The 27,934-nt window shown below is 39.0% G+C and overlaps 1 protein-coding gene across 1 annotated transcript in view; it reads left to right on the forward strand.

Annotated features, from left to right (window-relative positions):
* The first annotated feature begins 903 nt into the window (after positions 1 to 903).
* Positions 904 to 27,934, forward strand: part of gli1 (GLI family zinc finger 1) — a 77,008-nt gene continuing 49,977 nt past the window's right edge. Inside the window, exon 1 of the mRNA XM_047348342.1 lies at positions 904 to 1,240. The gene's annotated coding sequence lies outside the window, so the exon portion shown is untranslated. The remainder of the gene's footprint in view (positions 1,241 to 27,934) is intronic.

The raw sequence follows: 27,934 nt of genomic DNA on the forward strand, positions 1-27,934 counted from the left end.
GATAAAATAAAATCTAATAAAATATATATATTTTTTAAATATTGTTTTTTCCATTTTCTAGATGGTGACCGTATAAATAAATAAATACATATATCCAGAAGATGTAAATACAGCAAAATCTCATTTATTGTCTAACATATAAACATAAAAACACAACAGATATTTTTCCTGAAATGCTTTTATTTGTTTTTTTTAAATGCTTATTTATTTATTTGTTTCTCTTTCCAAAATGATGTCTTTATAAAATATGGACTTGATGTGCATTTCCTGAAACAATAACGTCTTTGGTTTAAGGTTAAGAGTCTGGGCACTGCATTGTATTTTTATAATAAAAACTGCCTAATAAAACTTTGTGGTTGCGTCTGCACAGGTCCGGCTCCCGGGCTGCTGACTGGGTTCCAGTCCAGGTTTTGTGGAGGATTTGACTGGTTCTGGCGCAGCAATCTGCAGCATCCCCACAAGAAGCCAGCCAGGCAGCCACACACGCTGTCCGATGGGCTGCTATGAAGTTAAAGTAAACACAAACATTTATAGATAGGTTTTCACAATTACTAGATAAGAACCTACTTAATATAGCCGCAGTCGTGTCCGAACAAGTATTTGATAAACACTTGGAGACTGTAATGCCTTTATATAGCTGATTACATTACTTTAAATGAATTTGCTTTGATTTACTGAGAACGGGGGGAAACTGACCGGGCATCAACTTGGTTGTGATTCTGGGCTGCATGTTAAGTTTGAAGAGAAAACCGAGGTTCTCTTTTGCTTTCTTTTTTTTTTTTTTTTTAAGAAAAACAAAAAGTGAACTTCCTGTTTCGGGGTGGTCCACAGGCTGTGGAGAAAGGGAGGGAGGATAGGGAAGGAGGGGGAAGAGGGAGGGAGAAGGGGGTGCGCATTCCCGCATTGGCTGTGCAGCAAACTCCAAGGCGCTTTGCGGGACTCCACAGTCGAACATGGGGTGCAGTTTTTTCACCGCCTGCCTAAAGACACTTTGAAGAATTAAAAACTATGCAAGATCCCTGCTGAAGAAGGAACAATGTGTCAGTTTCTGTGAAGAATTCACTCATCTCCATCCGCCAGCTTGCCAGAAAAGTTAAGAGAGAAAGAAAGAGAAGAGAAGAGAGAGAGAGAGAGACACGGGAGGCTTTACTGGAAACTTTCACAGTCCCTGGATCCTCTGAGCTCTTCCAAGGACTCCAATCAGGGAGTTTCATGCTGAATATTTCTCAACTACTCTGAGGTAAGCGGAGCTGATGATTTATTGTATCACTTTAAATCACAGCTGATTATAGATTGCGCTTGTTCTTAGTTTAAAGGTTTTTGCGCAGCCTCGTAGCCTGGATATATTTAAATTAGATAAAAACTTTCAGTTGTGTTATAGTAGTTTTATCAAAATTGTTTTGTTTAGGTGATGCTTACTTTTTTTTTTTCTTACATTTTGCTTTAAGTCTTCCATTGAAGTTCATTTTAACTGGATTTTCTGAGCAACTGTTTTTGTAAGTTTTGTGGCTTCATTCAGTTGATCTGTAGGGCAGCTTTTAGTTTGAAAATAAAAAAGAGCCGGTAAAATAATGATCTATTTTTTTCTTTTGAGACATGAGTGGAGAAATTTTCTGGCTCTTTTTCTGGCACCTAAAACTGCTTCCTTTGGGGTGGGGGTCTGCAGGTTTGCCTGAGGACAGTAGCAGAGCCACCCGAGAACAGCTGTTTCTTGTGATTTGCAATATGTATGGTGCCAGTATTTGTTCTACATGCTTGCTTTTTGCTACAGTTTGTGAAAAACATAAACTTTGACGGTTTTCTGACATGAGCACTTTTGGGGATTCTCATGCATTGAACCCTGTTATGATCCATCTGTAATCTGAGATAGATGATGAATTCTAATCTAATTATCTCTGTAAGAGGAGACAGTAGCTGTTAATGTGGGAAGATTAGGCCATTGCTCCTCATGTTAGTGGCCCTGCGCTGAAGAGCGTCAACATTGGCCTCAATGGGGAGGCCAAACACTTATTTATTTCCTAGTGACAGTGAGAAGTGCTGAGTACACACAGTCTGAACCTTCCCCACTCACACACATACCTTTGTAGACTGCACTGAGAGGAAGACTCTTGAAAGGATTTACAAGATTTGAAATTATTTAACTGATTTGCAACTGGACAAGGGGGAAGCAGTTGCACTTATCAAGTTTTATAAAATCTGTTTGGGGTCATTTTACATCACGACCAGTTACTTGGACTCATTTCGATGGACGAGAGTGCACTTGTCCTTTGGCTACATGTGAAAAGCTCTGCAGGGGAGCTTCCTTGCCCTCTCTGGTCTTTATCAAGTGTGCTCAGCCCAAAAGGCTCCTTAATGGGGATGCCCTTAAACAAATAAACCATACAGGATGCACCTGACCTCTGATTGGCAGGTCAGGTGAGACCTGGTGGTTTATCACAGTCATATCAGGGGAGTGATGGGTTCTTGTTAGGCCTAGCACAATTACGGGGTGAATTTGTATGTACTTCTTCACGAAGTGAAATGAATAAAACTCTAAGCAAAGTTCTTTTGGGTATAAATGATGTTGATAAAGTTAGGTTTTTTAGAGGGGTTGGCCCCTGATCATGAGGCACAGGTGTAACCAGAAGCAGGCAGCAACAAGTGGTGTGTTTTTTTCAAGACTATGTTTTAGTCTACACAGCAAGAAACGTATCACGTGACGCCTGCAACCCCTCACCCCCCTTTTCCTACACAGTCCTTCTCCCACCTTCCACAGAGAGAGAGAGAGAGTGAGAAGGGAGGTAAGGGGGAGTAGGACCACCCTCACTGGGATCACAGCCCTTCAATCAGACCCTTTCACACCATGTGAACCTGAAACAATCAGAGTTTAATAGCAGCTGTCTGTCTGAGCCGGGCCTTGTTCAAACCGCATGGACGGTCAGCTTCGGCCCGGGACACTCCAAAGGACACAGAACTCTCTCCTTTTTTTTTAATCTCCTCATCATCCAGTTTACTCTCAGGCACATGAAGATCTCAGATTAAAGATGTTCGGAGATGATTCTTGCCTCATCAGATTTGAGTTTGTGTTGTTTCTGAGCAGCTCCACAGCATCCGTTTCTTTGTGTCCATTTTTGGCTGAGAGTGAACAAATTTGCTGTTTGTTTTAGTTTGTTCTGTGTCAAGACTTTTTTCCCCGTCAGTCTCGAAGTAACAGCACAAGAATTAGAAACCCTGATGATTTCACAGAGATCCATGCATTAAAAAGACAAAGCGATGCTGAAACGAGGCAGAGAATTGAGGAGGGGTGCTACTAAGTAAAGGGTTGACACCAGAGGGCAAAAGCATTAAACACTTAGCAAGCTTGAATCACATTAGACAAAGGGCACACATAATAGAGAGGGGAAATGTTTCAGTCATGGGAAATATTCTGAAAATCATTGTCCATGGTCACTCGGCGATTTCCCACCCATTAGAGGGAGTATCGGACAAATCACAGTGGAGAGGATTAAATAAATGATCTTCACAGCCGATCAGTTCAAAGCGATGGACAAATGAGTCAGAGGTCAGCTGGGTGTGATGAAATTACTCCAGTGGAGATTTGTAGTCTTATTGTTTTAATCAAACAAAACTTATGTGAGATCAATCAAACTTTGAAGATGAAACTAATTCTAGAAGCCCACATGTTTTAATCTTCTTATGGCTCATCTGATGTTTTATTATTAAAGAAAAGATTCTGGTGAGTAAGTCTTCCAGTTTGCCACACTGCCTTGCAAAAGTATTAATACCGCTTTAACGTCTTCACATTTGTCATGTTACAATCATGAACTTTAATGTGTTTTATTTGGAGGTTATATAATACACAGTCTTGAAGTAGCACACGAGTGAGAAGCAAATGATACACCGTTTTCAAGACATTTTATAAATGAAAATTTGAAAAGTGTGGCTTGTATTTGTAGTCAGCCCTTTTTATTCTAATACCCCTAAATAAAATACATTACCACTCATTAGTATTTCATTAGTAAAGTCCCTATGTCTAATTATTTTTTAGAGTACATCAGTAAACAAACAGCATCATGAAGGAAACACAGCAGACAGGTCAGGGATAAAGATATGAAGACGTTTAAAGCAGGCTTAGGCTATAAAACAATGTCCTAAGTTTTAAGCATCTCACAGAGCTCAGTTTTAATCTAAACATCGGAAAATAGAAAGAGTTTAGTACAACCGCAAACCCACCATCTACCGAAACCAAAAGCCAGGCTAAGAGAGCATTAATCGGTAAAGTGGCCGAGTGGCCCATGGTTACTTTGGAGGAGCTGCAAAGACCCAAAACTCAGGTTCAATCATCTGTTGGCAAGATAACTAATGTTTTGCACTCCACAAATCTGTCCTTCGTGGAAGAGTGGCAAGAAGAAAGCATAATGCTATGGGAATGCTTTTCTTCAGTAGAGATAGAAAAGCAGGTCAGAGTTGATAAGAAGATGGAATGAGCTAAATACAGGGTGACCCTAGAAGAAAATCTGTTGAAGGCTTAATGCTGAGGCAGCGGTTCATGTTCCAGCCAGGCAACCAACCTAAGCATACAGCCAGGGCTATGTTTCTTTCAAAGCATACCCATGTGTTAGAATGGCCCAGTCAATGTCTTAAACCCAAGTGAGAATATGTTGCAAGGCTTTAAAGTTGCTGTTCACAGACGCTCTCTATCCAAACACACTGATCTTAAGCGAATTTGCAAAGAAGAATGAGCAAAAAGTTTAGTCTCTACATAAGTAAAGCGGATAGAGACATAATCCAAATAACTTGCATTCGTCATTGCAGTAAAAAGTGGTCCTATAATGTATCGATTTAGGGGGGCTGAATACTAATGCGCACCAAAATGTTAAAAGCCGTGTATTCTTTTCCTTACATTTCACGGTTATTCTGTACTTTGTGTTGTGTGTCCCATAAGGTCCCTGTAGAATAGAGTGTGCTTTGTAGCTCTAACATGAGAAAATCTGAAGAAGGGGCGTGAAAACTTTTGCAGGATAGCGCAGATGACAAAGTTGCGTTTACTGCCTGCAGTACTGTATGTGTGTGCCTGTGAAGTAGATTTGCTGCTGACAGTAAGAGGTGGGGCTGATGCTTTTCCCGGTTGTCCGTGCCTCTGCTTTGAATTGGGGCGGTGGGTTTCCATTCCTTCGTGTGTGTAAATGAATATGTGTGGGTTTGTGCCAAAGCAGGCCTAACTACCACCTCATGTGGTTGATATTAGAAATCAAACGACAGCTAATAGAATCCAGGTGAGCATGGCGGCTTGATTTTGTGTGCACAAACAACCCACGCTGATGCTCATTACTCTCCTTTAAACCAGCTCAGTTTGTGGGTGTGACTGAATAAAGCGAAAACAGCTGGATCATGTAGTATTTCTTTGTGACTTTTTTTCACGTGTGTATTTGTTCCTGCAGGTGAGTGTTTTTTTTTCTCATTTTTTCTCTCTGTGTGTTTCCATGTGTGTGTTCTCGACTGCTGATGACTCATATTGTGCTGTACTGTCGGCAGGCAGAAAGTGAAGAAGAGGTGGTGTTTATTATTTCACCAGGTTGTCATAGCTACACTGCTTTTAGGTGGTGACATAATGAGTGAATTTACAACACAGAGTCTGACGTCTGACTGTAGTATTCATCGATTAGAAGAAAAATTGACACGTCTGTGTTTTCATTTTGCTGCTTTAGAGACGGACAGGGAACATGACGTAATGAAGATCTTCAAGGGTTTTGCTTCGTATTTATTCTTCAAACCTTTATACTGTTTGTTTTAATCATAAGTATGGCAATGATGGAGTCTCTAAGCTGCATCCTCGGTTTCATAGCTACATTTTACTGCTGCATTTTGTATTGTTGACATTCAGAAACGAATGGACAGAGGGTCTAGGAGAAAGTGCAGAGGCATATTCATGTTGCGTGTGTTTATGATGGCTCTTCTGGACAACAACTCTGTTATCTGAGATGAGATAATTTCCTAAGAATGTTGGCTTGCAATATGTTTTTGAGAAAATTGCAGTTCCACATTAAACACACTCCCCTCAGTATTTGTGTACTGCAAGCATCTAGATGTTGCTTTTCTTTGGTTGTTTTAATCAACGAGTACAGCTGGATATTTAGAATAAAGAAACATTTTTCCCAAATTAGGATGTCATATCAATAAGAGAGCCCCGAAGCTGAGTTTAGGTTGTGGATCAGTGAAAGAGTTCATTCAACAGCTGATGCATATTGCTCAGAGAAAGGCCATCAGTGGTTGAAAACGAGCACAGATAAGTTGTTTTTTCTTGATGATTCAGATTAAAAACAACATGTTTTTTTTTGGAGTAAAAAAACTTCTGAAATGTGATATACAATTAAGCATGTTTATGCTGTAGAGGTTGTTTTTAGTAATAATTCTCTTAACTATAGTAGAAGGAAGTCATATTTATGGTGAAAATATCCGGAAACCCTCAGAGTGGTGGAAGCTAACAGGCACTCATAGGGATCCTCGTTTAGCTGACTTTAATTATTTGAAGGAGCTCAAACTATAAATGTTTATAACCATGGGATAAAATGCTATATTAGTGGAGTGGTTATTTAATGTCTACACTTTTGCATGATACTGTTGTTAAACTTGTTGCTGTTTTCTCAGCCGAGCAACGTCTGTGTTAGTGTGCTTTAAGGCTGCTGCGGTTTCATTCAGCTGCAACTTGTCAATCTGCTAAAAGTCTGCTAAGAGTGAGACGATTTGGGGATTTTGCATAAGGCATCAAGTTATGCAACAACATTGAATGTGGTATATTCCTCTGCTTTTCCAGGTCTTGTAGTATTACGGAAATTATCCCAACAGACTGGCAATCAACTATTCATCTCAGCCAAAATAATGTTGCGTAGTAAGACGGATGCTGAGATGACAGCAACAAGCTTAACGTCTGCATTTGAAAAGTGAATGCTTAACAGCTTTGGATCACACAATGATGACGTTTTTCAAACTTTCAGTTTGAATTGCTTTAAATAGCTAAAGTCTGCTAAAGTGGGGACCGTTATCGGACCAGCCTTCCATCACTTTGAGGATTTCTTTGATTTTCACAAACTCATGGCATTATGACATCTTTCTGTTCCAGCAAAGGGAATTATTTTTCAGTTTGGGACCAAACCGACTGGTATTTGGGGCTCATGATTTCATCCACCTTGAAAAAAATGTAAAGTTATACTAGAAGAAAAGTAAACCCAGATCATGATGCTGCCGCCACCATATTTCACTGTGGGTATGACTTTCTTTCGGTGACACGCCGTGACCAGTTTTGGTCTCATCTATTCATCAACTTTGGACAAATGTCCAACTTTTGTAATGCCTTTGTTTTCCTGGAATATTCCTCAGTGATTTATGTCTGTTCTCACTGTACCATGGTGTGTGTATATATTTTCTATATTGCCAAAAGTATTCGCTCACTCATCAAAATAATTGACTTCAGGTGTTCCAGTAGCTTCCATGGCCAAAGGTGTATAAAATCAACCACCTAGGCATGCAGACTGTTTCTACAAACATTTTTGAAAGAATAAGTTGCTCCCAGGAGCTCATTGAATTCTGGCGTAGTATTGTGATGCCACCTGTACAACAAGTCCAGTCACCTGTACAACAAGTCCAGTCACCTGTACAACAAGTCCAGTCCAATTTTCTCGCTCCTAATCATTCCACCGTCAACTGTCAACGGTATTATAAGAAAGAAATTGGGAATGCCAGCAATTTAGCCCTGAAGTGGTAGACCACCTAAACTGATGGAGCAGGGCCAACGGATGGTGACGCGCATAGTGCGCAGAGAGCGCTGACATTCTGCAGAGTCAATCACTACAGACCTGCAAACTTCATACGACCCTCAGATTAGCTCAAGAAGAACAACAGTGATGGAGAGCTTCATGGAATGGGTTTCCATGGCCAAGCAGCTCCATCCAAGCCATACATCACAGAGTGCAATGCAAAGTGTCAGATGCAGTGGTATAAAGCATGCTGCCACTGGACTCGAGAGCAGTGCAGGCGTGTTGTCTGGGGTGACGAAACATGCTTCCCCATCTTATTCCATATGTATCCTTACTGAAACCTTTTTTTGATGAGATTTTTTTCATCTTTTCTCACTGCAAACCAGGGCTTTGGACAAATAAGTAAAAGTCAAGAAATTCATATCAGGATACCTGAACTTATATCCAGTTAACCATAACGTTTTATTTTCAGTGATCTATTGTTTTACGTCACAAAAAACATATCTTAACATGGGTTTATGGAGTTTTGAGATCCACTGGAAATATATTACATTATCTATCTAATTTTATTTAAAAGCAACAATATAACTATGCTGATCTCGTACATAACTGACTGACTGACAGCTTGCAGCAACAGATGAGGGAGGAGGAGCATTGCACTACCTTTTATTCAATCACAGAAAACCCTGCACTCTTCTTTGCCGTTACAAGATGTTTAAGTCATAGGAATGATATAATTGTACCTTTTAAACTGGAAACTGGCCCATTGTAAGTGTATCTACCTTCTAAATGGACAGCTTAAACCATATTAGTGCTGTTACGTTATCTTGTATGTGAGATGGGTGTCGTCAGTCTTCAAGGACCACAGAGTAAACAGTTCTTCCTGTTTCTGATTCTTTTCTTTTAGCTACATCTTTTTCAAATGTCCCACTTCAATATAAATGCATTTCCATCTTTACCTCATTTTCCAAACTTTCCCCTTCCTGTCTTTTCTCTGTTTCGACTAGTGCTTCTGTGTCCATTCCCGTTTCAGTGATAGCTGTAACAAGCTACGGCTGTAACAAGCCGATGCATCGTTCTCCAGATCAGATGCCATAACAGGAAGTCGGTATACATTTGCAGCACAGTGACACACGCACATTTGACTTACGACCGCTTCGAGCCAAATGCAGGCCCGAGCCGTCACTGATACGCCATGAGGAATCTGCTGTGGGTCAAAGGTAACCGCTGTCATTGTCAAACAGCCTCACGTTTACGACAACACCTCTGACATGATGTTCCAGCTGAGGAGCAAACATTTCTGAAACTTCATTTTGATTTATAAGTAACATGTGCCGATCTGGCAGAAACTGAACAAAAAAACCCCATTCTCCTTCAAAGAGGCTCATCTGCAACTAAACAGTCAGACTAAAAAAACTGCAGCCTGCAGTGAACAGAGGTGATTCAGAGCTTCGGCAGTTTTGTAATTGTGCAAACTGAAGCTGGGTGCTTATTGTTTTTAGCGTAAAAAGTTTTTAATTAAAAGTGTTAATTTTAGTCTTAAAACTTACATCCTGTGTTCAGAGAAAGTATCTAATTTCAAGGGGAAACAATGTACAGAGAAGTGAAGTTTTGTGAGGTGTTATTAGCCTTATTTCAACAAAGCTTTGCTGTGGTCTCCTTTAAAGTAGACCCAAAGAAGGCTAATTCTTTATTGTTACTTGGATGAACACACAAAAATACATATCCTGTGCATTTGCAATATATTTTGCAAACTTAATTAAGCCTTTAGGAAAATAATTTTATTGGCACATGCTGAGAGAGAGCTTTCCACTCTCATTAAAAGTGGAATTTGTTGGAAGGGAAAGATGGGCAAAAGTCAGTGTTAAGGGGAAAAGAGTGAAACATTTCATAGTGGAAGAGTTAGAGGGAGAGAGATGCAGATTGTTTTAAATCCACAGCTAGTCAGCTTCTCAAATTTATGCCCATGGGCTGCTTCTTGGGTGGGCTGCAGGGAGGGCGGTGCGCTAGCTGGATCAGGGGAAAGTTGCAGACTCCAGACTGCTCGCCTTGCTCCAAAGCTTTTCCTGCTGCAACACATTTACAACTATACCATCCTCACTGGCTGACTGGCTGCTTGGCTCGGCCCTAACTGACTGAGCTCCAGTGGCTGGCTCTTTCTTATTGGGCAACCTCTGCTTTTCAGCGCTTTTCATGGCGTCTGGAGCTTTGAAGGCATGTTTTATGTTCTGGACTCTGAATGGATTCTGGAAAAAGTGCAACACAACTGTTTTTATCAACGACAAATTATTTCAGGGTTTGGAAATTGGTGTTTTGTTTTTCCTAAATAACTCTTCGGTTCATGTTTAAAGACTGATTTCCACCGAGAATTAGTTTGTCCTCGAGAAAGAACAGAAACAATCTGCATCTCAGTTCATGAACTGGGCTCAGATAAGATGTAATTCTGCCTCCTCTTTATTTCATGCCAGCAGTGATTGTTTGTTTTACTCAACAGAAGACTCATCTGGACCTACATGGAGCCTGCAGAATGGTTTCAGGATGTGGGTATGAGGGAGAGTAACTCCAGATTCATGGTTACAAGAGCCCCACAGTTGCGTTATAAAGTCAAAGAAAGTAATAGGTTCACAAACACTTGCACCTAGTTGAAGTTAATCTTGAAGTTGTGCCCTACTTTTATATGACTTCTAAAATATTTCCCTTGTAGCTCTCCACAATCAGCAGCATCTAAATCAGCTCAAATAATCAAAGATCCAGCACAGAGGGTGGTTTGGTTGGCTTCTTGTTTCACCAAGGTAATGTGCTGACTCATTATCCTTGGATATACGAACATGGAGCAACAACCAGAAAGACCAGAGGGAGGTAAACACTAGAGATGCAGCAATTAGAGACTTGTGGGCATTTTATGGTCTCTGGTTTTTGTAAAACTCTGTTTTGCTGATTGATCTTATTGAGATTTTCTTTTAAGAATTATAATTAACAGCGTTCAAAATATGTCTTCCTATGAAATATTCTCATCTATGGTTTGAATTGTGACAGTAGATGACATGTAGGTAGCTGCTATTAGCTACCTAAATGTCTCTTCTGGCTTGATGTTTAAAATAGCTACCTTTAGCCTCTTACAAAATATTTCCATCACAAACAAGCAAAAAAAGGAGCTGCCTTCTGAGCTGCCTCTATCGGTTTATAAAGAAGTGGGGATGGTACAGTTATGAGCTTTCAGAAATAAAACCGGCACTGCGTGAGCACAGGAGGTGGGGTGCGACATTGATGTTACCACTACTCATAAAATCTGTGTCAGAAGTATCCCCAAAGCATTATTTTCAAAACAATAATGTCGGATGAACTCAATGATTCTGCCGCTGGCTGAGCAAATGCCTCAAATTTAATCTATGCATCTAGATCCTAATATTTTCATTTGAAATGATTTCTGAGTCTTCCTGTGGCTGGCTGGTCACACAAGCCAAAGGTCACCTATATATCACTCTCTTCAGCTGTGAAGCCACCTTAATCCTTTACTATGTCGCATGGGAAGTCAGGATCATGAAACAGGCGGGCTGACTTTAACCGCCCTTGCCACAGCAGTCCTTTCACAAAACGTAGGAACACAATTTGCTGCATTGAGAAATGTTTCTATTGCTACCAATAGCATTTCTTAATATTCTATGCCGATTTTCTAAAATAATTAAATATCAGTATCCTTCTAAAGTTTTCTGTATTTTAGAAAGAATCATTGCACAGATTGTTATGTAGGTAAAAACATAAAAATTATCCAGTTGAGTACATATTAATGGTTTGTTGTTGAGCATTTTTACACACATAAAATTCATTTCTGCCTGTGTGTCTCCCTGCCTTGTGAACTAATTCACTCTGAAGGTATTATGGTTATTGGAAGGCTTGTAAACCATTAAAGCTCAATTTACAAGAGAAAGAAAAGAGGGTCTGGTTGACTGCAGGGGGGGTGACCTCAGGCTTGGTATGGGTGGTGACCCCACCGTAGGTGATCAGCACAACTGAGTTTCTCTTGAACAACAGGCCGGCGGTACATCTGGAGCTGTTTGCAACAAACTGCAGACCACTCCTCGATTACATAATTGTGCCCATTAATTACACAGGGAGCGCCCTCATTTCCTGGTAGCCAATAAATAACAAAAAAGGGCCAGTAAAGACAAACTCTAAGACACATATGATTATAGTGAGTGAAACATAAAAAATGACCTTTGGTTTACTAAAGCAGCCCTAGATCAAAAGAGAAAAAAATATATTTTCTGCTGGATTCTTTTTCACTCCTGTTGTATGTTTATTTTCATAAATCTTATTTAAATCTTATGGAAGTAAAGATTAAATAGAAGCAGATGCTAGTTTAATAATGTTCATGATATTAAAATATACAGTGCAGTTTGGTTCTTGTGCACTGTGTCTGTTTTTGGCCACACACAAAGCTCCCTGCGGGTCATGTCTCCTGCACAAGTTTTCTTTGGGCAAATTGCTTACCTACATGTTGTGACTGGATTGATGCAGGTGTGATTTCTGTGGAGGGTTTTCACACCATGACAGGGATCCAGATGACGGCTCACGTCGAGATGGAATGCAAGTTTTAATGCACTTTTAAGGGGGATTTAATTACAGTCTTATAATTTAAAAAGGTTTAAATATATTTGCATCTCAGTGTTTATAAACAGAGCTTCAGATTTCTGTCCTGAAAACAGATGCCACATGTTTAAAGGAGTATCTTGCTAGGATCCTTTAAACACAGTGTACAGTGCTGGTCAGTAGTTTTTGTCCATTCATCATAGGCATGAATGTCATATTCTTTTTGGTCTTTTAATAATGCATTTGAATCGTTCTTTTTTCAAGGTGGAATGATTATACCAAATAAAAATTTTTAAAAACAAGAATTAGGTGCACAAGTTTAAATATGTTGTGATATTTTTTCCTAATCTACACAGTGTCTAAATGATACTTGCAAGCTCTTGGTTAAAAATCCTTTAGCAACTTCCTGAGCAACCATGTGCTTTTGTAGCCATCAACCAGGTCCTGGCCCATATTGTGAAAGATTTTTGATAACTTTTCTTATCAGAAAGTGATGAACTCTATTTAAAAGTGCTTGATTTTTGGCATTGTTCAAACCTTCGGCCCATCATTTTTCATTAGAGTTAAAGTCAGGACGATTCCAGAAGTTTAATTTTTTCTTCCTAATTCAATCCAAATCAAATTTAAGCCCAGTCGTGTCCATGTTGTAACCATCTAGCTGTTGATTTGAGGTGAAGGTGTTCAATTTCGAGGTAATCCGCTTTCATAATAGTACAGTCTGGCAGCAAAACAGGCCCCTGACATGATGCCTACCACCACCATGATTCACAGTTGGTATACTTCTTAGGTTGAAAGCCCAAGAATAACTTCTCCAAACACCATTCCTGTCATTCTAGCCTAATAGCTCAATTGTTTTCTTTTCTGACCATAAAACATTTCTCCAGAAGGTATTTTATTTGTCAGTGTGGGCAAATCCATGTCGTGCTTAATTGTTTGCAGCACTTCTTTGTTGATTGGCACCCGTTCAATCCATGCTGATATTAAATCAGCATTAAATCACTACAAAGAGCAATACTGATGTTCAACATTTTCCAATTTATTATCCTTATTTAGTTTTGGTGGCTCATGCCTTGAAATTTCATTAGGCGTTTGTGGCATAATCGCCCTGAAAAAAAAAAAAGTTCAAAAGCATCACTGAAAGCCCAAAATTAAGTAATATAAGTTATGACAGATAGGAACTTATTACTTGCTAATACTTATTATAATTCTGTAATCAAACAAAAAGAAATGAGGTTGAAGAATATCAGCACATATGTCTAGATGTTTTTCTGAAACAAAGCTAGTCCTTCCTCAGAACGGATGAGAACAGTCAATAAATATTAGAAGAATAATTGGATCTTAGTTGAGGGAGCCATGGCACAGAGGGCGCCTAGAGGTGCAGATCCTGCTGTGAACTGACCTGTTGCTGCTCTCAGCATGAAACAAATGTTTAAAGGACAGTAGGGTGGTTGCATCTGTTATTTTTTCAGGTCCACTCTTTGCTCCTTCTGCTCCTCCTCCTTCTGTACCATTTTTTTACCAGTGCTGTTCTCGGCATCCACCTTGCCATTTTTATTCTAGAAGTGGGGTTGCAGAGTGGGGTTGAGTTCACAGAGTAATGCACCTGCTATCAGAAGTTTGAGGAGAGCGTAAGAGAACAAAAACCAACTGGATGTTGGGAGGGTGGAAAGCTCTGTGTTTCTCTGAGTGTAAGGGAGGCAAAAACTGGGGACATGGGGGGAATAGAATGGAAGATTCTGTGTGATGGAGCGCCTTGGTCGGTGGGCTGCAGGAAGAATTGCTGTGCCATGCTGGGCATTTATGCTCGGTTTGTGAGACCACACTCTGCTGAATACGCCAAGGGTCAACAGGGATGCATGCTCAATTTTCCTTTCACTCAAACGTACAATGCTGAGTGTTCGCGCTGTGCTACATCGGGAGAAATGTGCAGAAAATGTTCCTCCTTTTCACTAAATGCACGCTGGGTGCGGATCCTCCTCAAGGCCTTGAGGAAGTGCAATAAACTAATAAAAAAGAAAACAACGCAGCAACGTCAGAAACTTTCTGTATTAGTTGCCCTTGTATATAATTGTCTTTAGACGGCAAATAAAGTGAAAGAGACTTGGTGTCTTTTTTTTGGTCAATATTCAAGTTGTTGGAAAATAAATCTAGAGGAGAAGCTTTAACTTATGAGAAGAGGTCCGGGTGGCCAGGACCTTCTGATTAAGCTTCAGAAAATTATCATTATCAGCTATCTGAGACTTTTTGTCCATCAACACTTGCATCTTATAAATCAGACTGTCCAAGTTGCACTTCTGGTGACCTGATGACTCTGCAACAGGTTGCAAGTTTGTCTGTCTTTCCCAAATGCTGAATGTTTCTCCAGCAGTCAGACCTTTAACCCTATTGTTGTTATTTCTGTTCAACAAAGGATAGTCAGTTGTTCACTGGAACACGTATTAGCCCTCATTAGCCGTCACCTGTTTTTTATTAAAAACTCTGGTGTGCTGACAAAGTAACAGATAGATGCTGGCTTTGAGTTCACAGTGTTTTAGATTTAAGATGTGACTAGAAATGGATGTTCAAAGTTTCAACCACTGAAAACAACTGGATCTCACTCAAAGGCATTATTTATTCACACTTGTCTAATTGTGCAGCTGTGGAGCAGAAGTGTGCAGAACACTTGTGTGTGTGTTGTGTGCAGATGTTTTGGTGTAAATAGGGCAAAGGATTCCAGATGTAGATGTTGTGCAACCTTTGGGTGGTTCTTGAACATTTGGCTGTGGTGAATACTTTCGACTGGGATTAACTTTGAATATGATGCTAAGATTTGTGTAAAATACTTTAATTTGACACTCGGTTGAAATATTAAACGGTTAGCAATATCCAGTCAGTCAGTCATTTTCTACCGCTTATTCCATAGTGGGTCGCGGGGTAGCTGGTGCCTATATCAGGCAGTCCATGGGCGAGAGGCAGGGTACATCCTGGACAGGTCGCTAGTCCATCGCAGGGCAACACACAAACAACCATGCACACACTCATTCATACACCTGTTGGTATACATGGCTACATGGTTAGCAATATCCATCCTTAGCATAAAAAGTAAGGAAATTTGGGTTTTGCTTTTTTTCTTGGTTGTCACAATGCTTCCTGTCAATAAATATAACTCATACGTCTAAAAAAAGCTTTTTATTTTAATTTAATGTGTGCCACAAGTGTGTGTTAAGAGTTGACAGGGTTTTTATTGTGTAGTCAGTTGTGGTCAACACAGCTTGATTCAATTGAATAATGTGACTGATAAAGGTTTTTGTTTTATGTCTTCATAACTACTCCTAAAATTGGCAGGTTGAGGGTTTAATATTTAGTTTTTCTCAGAGAAATGTTTGTCAGTTAGATAAATATAAAGGGGAACATGCTCTGGCAATTTCAGTTGTGATGGATGTTTTTATTCATAATGACCCGGGGCGACATACTAAAAATTAAACATATTTAGAAGCAAACTGCAACTTCCCATTAGAAGTTAAGTTCTAATGGGAAGGTGTAGTTGATTTGGTTTTTCAGTGCAACTTTATGGCATGCAACACTATCCTTTAGGTTGGACATTTTAGATTTTAAAGGTATTCCAGACTGTAATTATTAGATGCTTGGCTTTTTAAATAATCTTGTTTATGTAGTGTTTATAGTTGTTCACTTGTGAGGCTGTAATTTGATCATGTGATGCTGTCATCGTTGGAGACTTACTGTCACTGCATGTAACCCTAGATGAAAGCAGTGGCAAAGTAAGATATGATGTCTCCAGAAACTATTTACTGCCACAGTCTGTAAAGCTTCTGAGTACTGAAGCATTAGTTTCACTTGATTCAAAACTAAAAGAATCCCAAAATAACTGGTTTTGTTGTCTTTGTAGTTTTAAAAACTCTTAGATTTAAAGAGAAAGAACAGTTTGTCTTGCTGTTCTGCTTGTTCTCTCTGCAGATAAAGGATATAAAGTCCTAAATTCATCTTGTTGGTCCTAAAATCAGTATTGGGTAACTGAAATTCTCACCTCAGTGAATTTATCTTTAAACATGCTGTTTACTTTATTTCAAGGTACAACAGTTACTTCTGGAAGTGACTGAAATGAGGAGAATAATTTGACATTATTATAACACAAAATCCAAAGTTAATTGCCAAGACTGAGCACGTTAAATAAAATCACTTATATATTGAGTCTGGACTACTTAATTGGAGAATTTTGAAGTAAGCTTCTGTTGAGTATGATGGGCAGTTATTTTTTCTTACCATCAGCAGACTCTCCTGGGCTTTCCTTTTTGCTTAAATTCAAATTAGTTGGAAGCTAACAGGTAGTTTGCAAAAATGTTATAGAGCCATGGTTCTTATACCATGGTACAGGTTTAACTGCTGGCATTGGAGCTGTGGTCAGAGTTTCTCAGAAGAAGAGTTTGGTCATAATTCTGTGCAAGATAATATGGATAAATTAACTGTGACAAAGCTCAATAAGCACCAACAACCAAAAAGATGAGTTATTAAAGCACGTTGATTGAGAATAACAGTACAAACTGAAAAGGACACCAGTGAAGCTGAAACAAATGCTAGTGGCCACTTTTGCCATGTTCCATTTACCCCTGAAGTCAGAACTTAGAGTACAATTTTGCACTTCCAACACATTGACACATCTATGCATTGACACATTCATTAGCAAAATGTGAAAAAGTGCAAGGGGTATGAATATCTTTGCACAACACTGTAACGAGATACAAATCATCAGAAGTGCAAATAAACAAATTTTTACTGCAGCCGTATCTAATTTTTATATGCATAGCAGCCATATTGGATTTTGAGGTCCTATGTTTTTCTTTTTTTTTACTTGTCCTGTCCGGCAGAGTAGCACCCTCGTCAGAGTCCCAAGAAGAAGCCCGACAGATTTACTTTCACAAGTGGAGTATTACGGATTTCGCTGTAATGCTCTGCTTGATAAAAAAAAACTTTATTATAAACTGCTTTGAGATTATTTCAAATGCAATGGACACAGAGATGGAAATGAAAGGGAGAAAAAAAAAAGAAAGGGAGAGAGGGGCGGCAAAACGTTAAAAGGGAGAGAGGATAAGAATAGAGGAGAGAAAGAAAGATAAAGAGAATACAAGAACACCCTAGAAGACTGCTTCTACACTTACAGAAAGAGAGCAGAAAACCAAACAAAAACCCAGGGACAAACATAAACGCATATATCACAACAACAGCATTACTGAAAAGTACACAATGCTAATTAATACAAGATGTACTTAGTAGCAACTGCAGCTCAATTTAGAGTATATTTGTTTATCTGTGTATCTATAAACACCTGAATTCAAACACCTTGGGGTGTATGTGTGAGCGCATGTGTATATAAGCTTTCTACAGAAGTATATTCAATAGCGGGCGTAAGGAGCCACAAACATGCCCCCCAGGACCAGAGACGAACACAGAGGAGATCGGAGCCACAGACATCCGAAGGCCCCCCAGAGCATGGGAGACCTGGGAGGACCACCGCTGGGTCCTCCAACCTCAGACCCCTTCCAAACCATTTCCAGAATACTGGACAGTCCCATCAAGTAGTTAGCAAAGACTTTTGCCAGTTGTAGGGGAAATGTAGAGATGCACCGATCAGGCTTTTCCTCACCAGTATTGATTTCTGTTTTTGTTTTTTTTTTCTAATTTATGAGCTGACCTGGTGATCCAGGACTTCTAAATACTGTTAAAACAAAACAAAAAAACAACAACAATTTTGTAAACTGTTTTAACAATAAAATATCAAAAACACTGACCATAAAGGAAAGAAATGTGCTGCAGTTTCCTTGATAGAGATAGTGGTTTTAATTCCATCAAATTGTCCCTATTTATGTATATATTTGTGTACATAGTGTGTTTTTTTTAACCTACAAAAATACTTTAAAGAATATGGTTTTTGTTGATACATCTATATTCTAAAAAACATGAGTTTTCAGATTTGATTAATTTAATAAACAGGAATAAAATATGTTTTTCTGTATTTGACCTATGATCACCACTCATTGTCCAATTCTGATGATTGATTAGTGCCTGAGAAGCCGTTTACACATTTGTTTCTTGTATTCATACTTTAAAAATCATTAACTAGAAAAGGACAGATGGCGGTTTTCCAGTTAGTGGTGAGTGAGGTTCTGGCTGTTGCTGTGCATCCTCCTCCCCTCCCTCATCTTGTGTGTCCCAGCTCACACTCCAGCTTCCTGTTGGAGAGAGCTGGGCCTCAGGGCAGAGAGACATCTCTTTTCAACCAACAATTCATCACACATGCTCCAGCTTGTCAGACTGGGTTGGTACAATGGCAATGGGAAGTCAGCGTGCAAGCTTGTGTGTCTGTAGACGTCTCCTCGTGCAAGTGTGCGTTTGTTTGTGTTAAGATGTGTAGTGATATGGGTGCTCTCTGTCTGTGGGTGGAGGTTACTGACTAGGACATGATGAAAATTTCAATTAGTATGAGTTCACTGCAGTCCAGGTTTAGCTCAGGTTGCCTAAAAACACTTGTCAGTTTACTATAGCAAGTACACAGAATGAATGTAGATTATATTTTGAAGCAGTCCTGTGCACAACTTATGATTCTCAGCACAGAGGTAGGAAATGACAATATTTGCATGCAAAATGTCCAACTTCGGAACAATCAGATTATGAATTTTAAGGCATAAAACCAAAAAAATCAGCAAATAGGCACAAAAAGGTGCTCTTAAGTTTTAAAATGACATAGAACAAAGTTGAATGCTTCAAAATATTGATACTGATATTAATATTAATGATATGGACTAATTTGTGAGAGCAGCTATTAAAGTAGTAATCAGTCTTTTTTGATTAAGGGAAATGTTTCTTATAAACATGTTAAGTCATTAACAAATCTCCTCAGTTGCATTTTATACCTCCTTGTTAGTTTGGAGTTGAACTGTTCTGTCTTTTCTTCTACATTACTCTTGATCACTTACTGGCAGTGGGTTTTTGGGACACTATGGTGTGCAAACATTTGCTGGATATGTGTGTGTACTGAGTGTGCATCTTTTTGATGCATCCTTACACAGAGAGACACACGACATCTTTACCTCAGAGCTAGTTGGCTGTCTAATGTTCACCAAGGTTCTGTTCTTTCATTTATTTAAAAAAGTACTTACAATTATAAAGATACAAAAGTAGAATTTATGCTCATTTGTACAGATATGAAAACTAACTTTTCATTCAGTTTCTTTGTAAAAAAAGGAAAACAAAATCTGCCTTTTTTATCTTGTAACTCTACTGATTACAACCACAAACAACCATACTCTGGTTTTGTCCATTTTCTTAGGTATTTACAAGGTCATTTTTTATATTTTCATTTCAATAAGAACATCTCAGCTTTGATTATTTATTTTTCTGATTAAAATTTGCAATTTGCAAATGCCATTTTGACAGAGTTGACAGTTTCTGCCATGCAGCTAAAAGAAGGTTAATTTTATGCAGTGGTAGGAGCCACAAATGAAAAACATGGCTATATCTGACTTTGGGAAACTGGTTATAACTTTAAATTACAAGCTGAAGGAAAACTGCTGAAATGACATATTTAATAAGAACAAGTTGTTCCACACATAGAGGGTGGAGACTTGCCAAACCTTTGCTATGTTCCATTTGTCTTTGAAGACAGAAGTCACTTTTTCATTCTAGTACTAGAGCCACTTGTTCACTCGTAGATGTTGTACAGGACAGAAGTCCAAACAGGGAATTACTGATGTTATCAGTATACACGCAGCAGCCATATTGGATCTCAGGTTGGAGTTGGTGAGAAAGAACTTAAAAATTCAGATGTGCAGATATAAATGAAATGCAAGAGTTTACCTTAAAAAAGGGATGTTCAGATGTGGATTGTTTCTATGCATCTGAGAATAACTTTATTAAAGTTATTAAAGTTAATAAAGTTTATGGCATGTTCAGGTTTTAAAACTCAGTTGTCCTAAAGTGCAGTAAAATAACACACTACATTTCAGTATTGCACTTATTCAATCCTAACGACATTTGAAAAACACAGCAGTTGTTTCTGCAGTTTTTTCCTAGTCTACGTTTTCTTGACAGTGACTTTTGTCACAACTGGAAACTCTGCTTGTCAGCCTTTAATAATGACAGCCCATTAAATATTCTTTTTTGATTAGAAATTTATAACAAATATATCAAAAACTTTAGTCTAGCCTTTACAGCTTTCGTAGAAAGGAAATGTTTTCTCCTTGCGCACCTCCTATTAAAGTTGTGCAGTTTCTTTGTGATTGTACTCGAGTCTGCTAGGTCACATGGTGACATTTTTGAGACTTATTTTAACATCTTGCAGTCTGCTTTGGGGATAAACGTGCATGTTGGCAGTTGTCCTTCACTTGGAGTCTGCTTTTTGTATGGTGGAATGGCTGATTCTTTTTTATAAACCTGCAGTCTTTTGTTTTTGTCTTTTTATGGGTATAACACATTTCAGTAATTTATGTTTTGCATTTGGTCTTAAGAGAATCAAGGTAATGTTATTTTTAACATTTTCAATCTAACTTACACTCCTAATTCATATTTACCTCTATTTTATTATTTATACAGCTGACAAGATACCTCTATGATATCATCTTTCAACAAAAAAACTTGTGCGAACCAGAACAAGAGTACGAGAGCAACATAAAAGATGATCAGCCTCCCCTCCTGTCTTCTCGAACCCACTGGAGAGCAAACGTTTCAAACTTGGAGTGTTAGGACCAGAGCTCTCCTGCTAACTGACCCGGGTCTCTGAAGAACGGCACATAACAGGCACCCACATTGGCTTTTGTGTGCAGGAGGGTCTTTACATAACCCACATAACCAAGCACATTGTCTAGCAACCAGCTGACTTCTGAAGTGCCTTGTAAATGGAGGAAGGGGTCTGTTTGAGTGGAGGCCCGTAGCAGAGTTGAGAGGCTAAAAGAGTTAAGCTAGACCATGACTAAAGACTAGTTTGTAAGGCTTCTCCCTGTTCCCTGTCTTTGGGTCTGAGCCAGAATTTCCTTGGATTTATCCAAGGTGTTGAGGTCTATTTCCTACTTGCTCCCCAAAATTAGTAGTTTCTTGATGTTTTGCTTTAGAGGCACATTTCATCTTGAACTACTACAGTTTTTATCAATGGTTAGCAAATCATTTTGTCAAAATTTATTTTAAGTTGTCATGAACAAGTTGTAATCGTCATTTCAATGCCAGCACATCAATTGCTTGCTGGTAGCTCCGATTTTAACACAAAGCCTCCACACTCCACCTTAGATTAGATGATAATGATCCATTTATTGCTGACACTTGATGCCAGTGTAATTATTAACAGCTTCCTACCAAGACGGAGGAAGCTTTTACTGCCGTTCCTGAGATGTAACTATTGTCTTACAATACACAAAGACAAGGTATTCTGATGGTCCCTGTGTGGGGCCCTGGACGGCCCCCAGTTACACCAGTAGGAGTTTCCCGCTATTGTCAGCTTGCTGCAGTCACAAGGCACAACCAGAATATGGAGGTGGAGGCGGGGGGAGATGGATGTGAGCCACATGGTTGCTTTGAGAAGATGTGTGAAATGGGAGTACGGGTATTAAGGGTCTTGGCTCAGTTGGGGGTCTATTGTGCAGAAGGCTGAGCCCCCTACTGGCATCCATGATCTCCCCCATTGACATTGAAGCTCTGCTTAGCTCCCTATGTGTTTTTGTCAGCCTCCTTCTTTCTTTCACTTGCTTGTACTGTGGTTTACTTCCTTTCTAAGCTTTTGCTTTGCTATGAGTATTGGCCAAGGAATGTGAAGAACCATTTTCTATCCTGATGATGACATGATGCTTGGTGACTATGGTTTTGTTTGAACACAGTTCCAACTTCTGCTGTATGCATGCGATGAAGGGGCTTCATTTATTTATTCATTGTTATATATTGCTTTATATTGACATTAAGCAGAGAAGCCCTTTTGTTCTGTTAACTCTGTACAGTATTAGAAAACCAGACCAAGTTACATTTAGTGGTGTTAACCTGACGTCCTTTTCCCTCAGCTACACATCTCTCTTATCACTCACAAAGAGCAGTAGTTAGAATATTATATAAAATAAAAATGTGTATTTAAAAAATAAACAATAATTCATATGAATTATGTATTTATGTATTGGATATTATATTTTCATTACCATACAAAGCTGTTACATTAAACATCAATATGTGCATTTTCTTTTCTTAATTAAAGAGAATTATCTGCAATGGACTGGCGACCTGTCCAGGGTGTACCCTGCCTCTCGCCCATAGACTGCTGGAGATAGGCACCAGCTCCCCCGCGACCCACTATGGAATAAGCGGTAGAAAATGACTGACTGACTGACTGACTGATCTTTAAAATCCCGTCATTTGACAAAAAGCTAATTTAATAAAAAAGAAAGAAACCGTTGGAACGAGGTATATTTTCAAAACTCTCATTTCTGTTTGAGTTATCTTCATCACTTACAATTTTTTTAAAGATTTTTTGGCACTTTATTGTACAGTAATCAGGAGGGTGGAGAGAGAAAGGGAAGATATGCAGCAAATGGCCCGAGACCGGTTATCAAACACAGGACATCCGCGTCGAGGACTATAGCCTCTGCAGATGGCGGGCACGCTCTTGTGAGCCACCAACCCCTTTACAAAATTTTTTTTTATTTTTGTACAATCAATTGCATAGCAACTTCCTCACTATTTTATTTTATTTTTTTGTGTTTTTAAGCCACTAATAGAGTCCATGGTCATGGTTGTGGGTGTTTTTGCCACTCAGTGGGTCAGTCTATGACCCTTATACCACCTGATCAGGCATGACGTCTTTACATTATTTTTGCCAATGTCTTTCAGGGCTCATGGCTGACTTTTGAACTGGTTGCACTCGTGCATCAAAATTATTTTATTCATAGTAAATGTGCACCTAAATCCAGCTCTTCAGCTACCACCATATTACATGTTTAAAGTAAAATGTTGGTAATATCCTGTGCAGACTGATAGTAATGTAAAAGACTGTTCCAGGAATAAAGGTGCATCTAAATATCTGGTTTTATTTTCATGTAGAACAAGCATAAATTTGCAAAAACCTGAATAATATTATAGCCGAATCATAAAGTGGCAGAATTATAAGTGATTTTGTTTGAGATGAGTAAAAGGAAAAAATATTTAAATATGTGTTTGCAAGCAGCCCTCATATACCTTTCTTTTCCAAACGCATCCCAGTTGCCATCCAAGATACCTTAATACAACCATGATGTGTTTATCCTAGCCTAATCTCCACCTTCATAATGTCCAACTTCACTAAAGACAATTTTTGGCTGTGTTCAGGTGTTGGCATATGTTTGTGCTAGTTTCTGTGATATACCTTCTTCTAGTTAAAGTTGATAAATCTTTCTATATGGTCTTTGAAATGCACTGCTCAACCATTAACTGCACAGCTTGGGAATCAATTGGCCAATATGCTTGTTGCAAATTATAAATGGCATCAAGGGTGAGGTATCATTTCTGCTGAGGAAATAACCCACTCATTAGATCCAACTTACTACTGCATCCCATTGCATGTCTGTTTCTTCATGTCATCACTGCAGTATGTCTTAAGTGTTTTGATGAGACATAAAGTCTTTATCTCCTCATGATGATCTCTGTGTGATTCAAACGGAGGCCTTGAGTGTGTTTTGGATAGACCGTGAATGTGTGTGTACATACACCTATTTGCACAGTGTTACCCAGCTTGTGTGAGGCCAACAGGAGTCACACAATTGTCAATAGTAGAACTCTATAAAAACCCGTCATCGACAAAGAGAGAACAAACAGCTGCAGTTTGTTCAGGATTTCCTAACAAACACTCCACAAGGAGGGCTGTAGATGGAGGAGAGAGAAGGAAAGCGAAGGAATGAGAGAGGCAGTCAGGATTCCTCTCTTCTTGTTCGAACCCTGGTCTTATTCTATATTTCTGCATGGCATAGGTTTGCTCCTGCAGTCCAGTATTTACACTGTGCTTGTTCTATCTCTTTCTACTACAGAAAATAATGAAATAAACAGGTAAAATGATTTTATTTACATTTTATGTCAAATAAAATAACATTTTCGAAAATTATGCATACCCTTCTCAATAATGAATGGAAACCTCTTGGCATTACAGCAACCTAACCATGCTAGTAATTTCTGACAAGCTCTTTGCATATCCCAATAATGTTTATTTATCAAGTTTATCTGGGCTAAGTCTTCCAGGTTGTAAGACCTCCTTGCCATCACCCTAATCTTTACCTTCCACAGATTTTCTTTCAGGTTCAACTCCAGACTCAGGCTGGGCCGCTCTTAAATATTATTATCACTTCCAGTCAAAGGAGATATTTTGGTAGCATAAAATCTTACTTAAAGCTAAATCTGCCTGCTGTATGAAATATTTTGAACTGAACTGTAAAAATATTGTTGGCCAGTGATCGAAACCAGCTAAATTATCTTGATTGGCTCTGACAGGCAATCACTGGTGTTAAATACAGAAAAAGAAGATTTGCCTGGGGGTGGAGTTACTCTTTTACATGGGGTTTAGTTGCACTTTAAATACACGAAAAAAGTTTTCCTTTGACACGTTTGTTAAATATACCAAATTGAAAAGTCCAATTTCTTTTGCTCAGTACACACTTTAACAAACAGCATGATGCACTTTTTGATCCCATCTATTCTGTTGAATTCAGAACTACCACTGTACCACTACTAAGGAAAATACTGGACACTTTTCTTCTCTGACCAGTGTTTGTTATATTTAGTTGTTGAATTAAAACAAAGTTGAGACGGATAGGTTTTTAGACTATAGCCAGACGAACTTTGTAATGAGCAGCACTACAGATTTCTAGCTTTAACCCATAACTACAACCAAAAGTATCCTATATTCAGTAATTATTTATTACTAGTGTCATCTTTAAACTCAAATAGGCCCAGACTGCAATCACTGAGTTTTGTTATTCCCAACTTCTGGGACTTTCCTCAGCATGATTTTCCTCCAAAAATATTGCACATTTAAACAACAATAAGTGATATTGCCAGATGATCTTGCTGTTTGCAGATAAACTTGTATGTTACGAGACTTCCAGATGACAACCTCACATTTACATAAAACCTGAGAAGCCATCTCACCTCCTCAGGTCCCCTTGTAAATTTCATCAACTGGTCCAGACCAGTTAAAAGTAGCTTGATGACTGTTGAACCATTAACTTTTAGGATATTTCATGTCCCCTCACATTACCATGGCGTTCCCTTGAAAGGCAAAGCTATATGCATTTAGCTAGTTGAGACCAACAGCTTTTTAGAAAGCATGTGAAATGCGACCAGTAACAGTGTCTCTGTACTGCACTGTCCCTTGGGATAAGCTGCCACAATAGGGGCACAGCAGCAGATCTCTTCTGCAAACAAAGTGTCCTTGAATGAAGGAGGTATTTAAAAATGATCACTCTTTACAAACAGAATGCAATCCTCCTCTCTCTGTCTTTCTGCACCCCACCACCACCAGATAAACCCCGTTCCTTTTGTCAATCCCATCTTCATCCCCTCTTACCATTTTGCTGTTCTCATCTGCAACAGCACCTCTTGAAACCATAAGGCCTGAGAGTCAAATGCTTATCTTTATTTAAAGGCACTTCCTTGTTTGTACCTTTAGTTAGATGAATCAGTAGGATGAAGAAAAATAAGCGTCCAGACTGAGGAAAGAGGAGGATAAAAAAACAGAACAGGACTGAGATTGGAGGTGGAGAGCAGAGTGATTAAAATTCATCCCACGACACAAACAAAAGGAGGAATGAAAAAGGGAGAGACTGCAGGAGAGAAAAGAGGGTTGGGGGTAAGAAAGATTTGGTCTGAAAAGAAGATTGTAAGCCTCAGCAGATCCCTGAACAGCAACCCCCTCCCTCCCTAAATGACGGACTTTTACTCCCAGCACATTTATACTGCCAGACAACAGAATACAAGTGGGGGAAAAGGAGGGGGCAAAGTGAAGAGGAGGAGAAGATGGATATATGAAGAGCAAGAACGAAAGCAAAGGAGAGAACATTAATTATTCGACAGGCTTTTCCTCCAAAGATTTGCCGAAGCAGGCTGAACAGGGGGTCAACAATTGACTCAATTACATGACAAACTCACCGAGGGCTCTAGACCGGCACTCAGTGCAGACCCTGCAGCTCTCGGGCAGACTGTTGAGTTTTTTTTCTCCCCTCTGTTTTCTTTGCTGGTAAATGTTTGCCCCTCTTCAGGTGCCCCTGGCAGACGCAGGATCTCCAACTTGCATCTACACTTTAACCTTTTCAGCCTCTCACTCTGTTCTTTATGAAGAGCTGGAGGTAGTGAGGGAATGAAGAGGCAGATGAAGGGCAAAAAAAACAAAACATTTTTTGCCAAGCTTTATAGCTCATAATGAGTAAGCATCTAGTGATGAAGAGCGTTTTTTTGGTTTTGTTTTACAGGTGGGTTTTTTATTTAGTTTGTTTTGTGGTAAAACTGACAGAAACTATTCCATCAGTTTTATCACAGCTATGTGAGCAATGGTACATTCATGGCAGTTCATTCAGCACTTTAGTTTTCTATTGCCTAGTGGCATTGTTTTTAACGCTTTATTGATATGCAGAACAAATCTGTTTAAACAGAAAATATTAAAAATAAAAACCATGCATCACCCTGGTTGCAGAAGTGTCCACAAATAACGACTAATACTTAAATGAATACTTTGTTAAAGACTTTTTCATTCAATTTCAACATTCAGGCTTTTTTAGTAGGCATCTGTCAGCATCCCACACATTGACTCGCAAATTTTGCCTTACACTACCTTGCAGAAAATCTCCAAATCCCTTGTCCACACCCCTCTTCAGGTGACCTCACAGATTTTCTGTCAGTTTTGGTTCTGAACTCTGGCTAGCCCCTCTCATTAAGTCACTCTTTTGTTGATTTTGTTGTAATCTTAGATCCACAGTGATACTGTTAGTCTGTGTGTGGGTCTTTATCTTCAGCCTTTAAGTAGATGATGTTTCCGCCACCATGTCTTACTGTGGGTCTAGTGTTCTTTGGTGATGTGCCAAAGTTTTGAAATTTCACTTTGAAATTGTCAAAAAAGGTTCTAGTTTGGTTTCATCACACCGTAACACATGTTCACACAAAGTTTTGGAAATTTTTTGCCATGTTTCCTTGTTTGGAGACTGCTGGGCTTCTGTCTTTCAGCTGTACTCTTTAGGGCAGACTTATAAAGAATACAGGAGATTGTTGTCAAATGTAAAATTCATTCAACTCCTCCAGTTTCAGTGTTGTCCGTTTGTTAGTTATGGAGAAACGTCCAGTTTTAATAATGTCACTGTTGCTCCATAATTTCTTCAGTTATTGATGACTGTATTAACAGCCATAGGAAAAAGACTCCCCTGCTGTGTATTTTTCTTACCCTTCTGCTAACTGATACCTTAGTTGAATCATTTGGATCCTTTGTAATTCCTCTCTGCAAACTATGGCTTTAACTAAAGGATAAAAATGATCAAATGTCAGGAAAATCCTGCTTGGAATGTTGAATGTTATCTAGACTTATAGCTTTGCTGTAATTAATGGCAGGTGTGAACCCAAGAAGACTGAATGCTGAAAGT

The sequence above is a fragment of the Girardinichthys multiradiatus genome, chromosome 20 (genome assembly GCF_021462225.1).
Source record: "Girardinichthys multiradiatus isolate DD_20200921_A chromosome 20, DD_fGirMul_XY1, whole genome shotgun sequence".
Lineage (NCBI taxonomy): Eukaryota > Metazoa > Chordata > Actinopteri > Cyprinodontiformes > Goodeidae > Girardinichthys > Girardinichthys multiradiatus.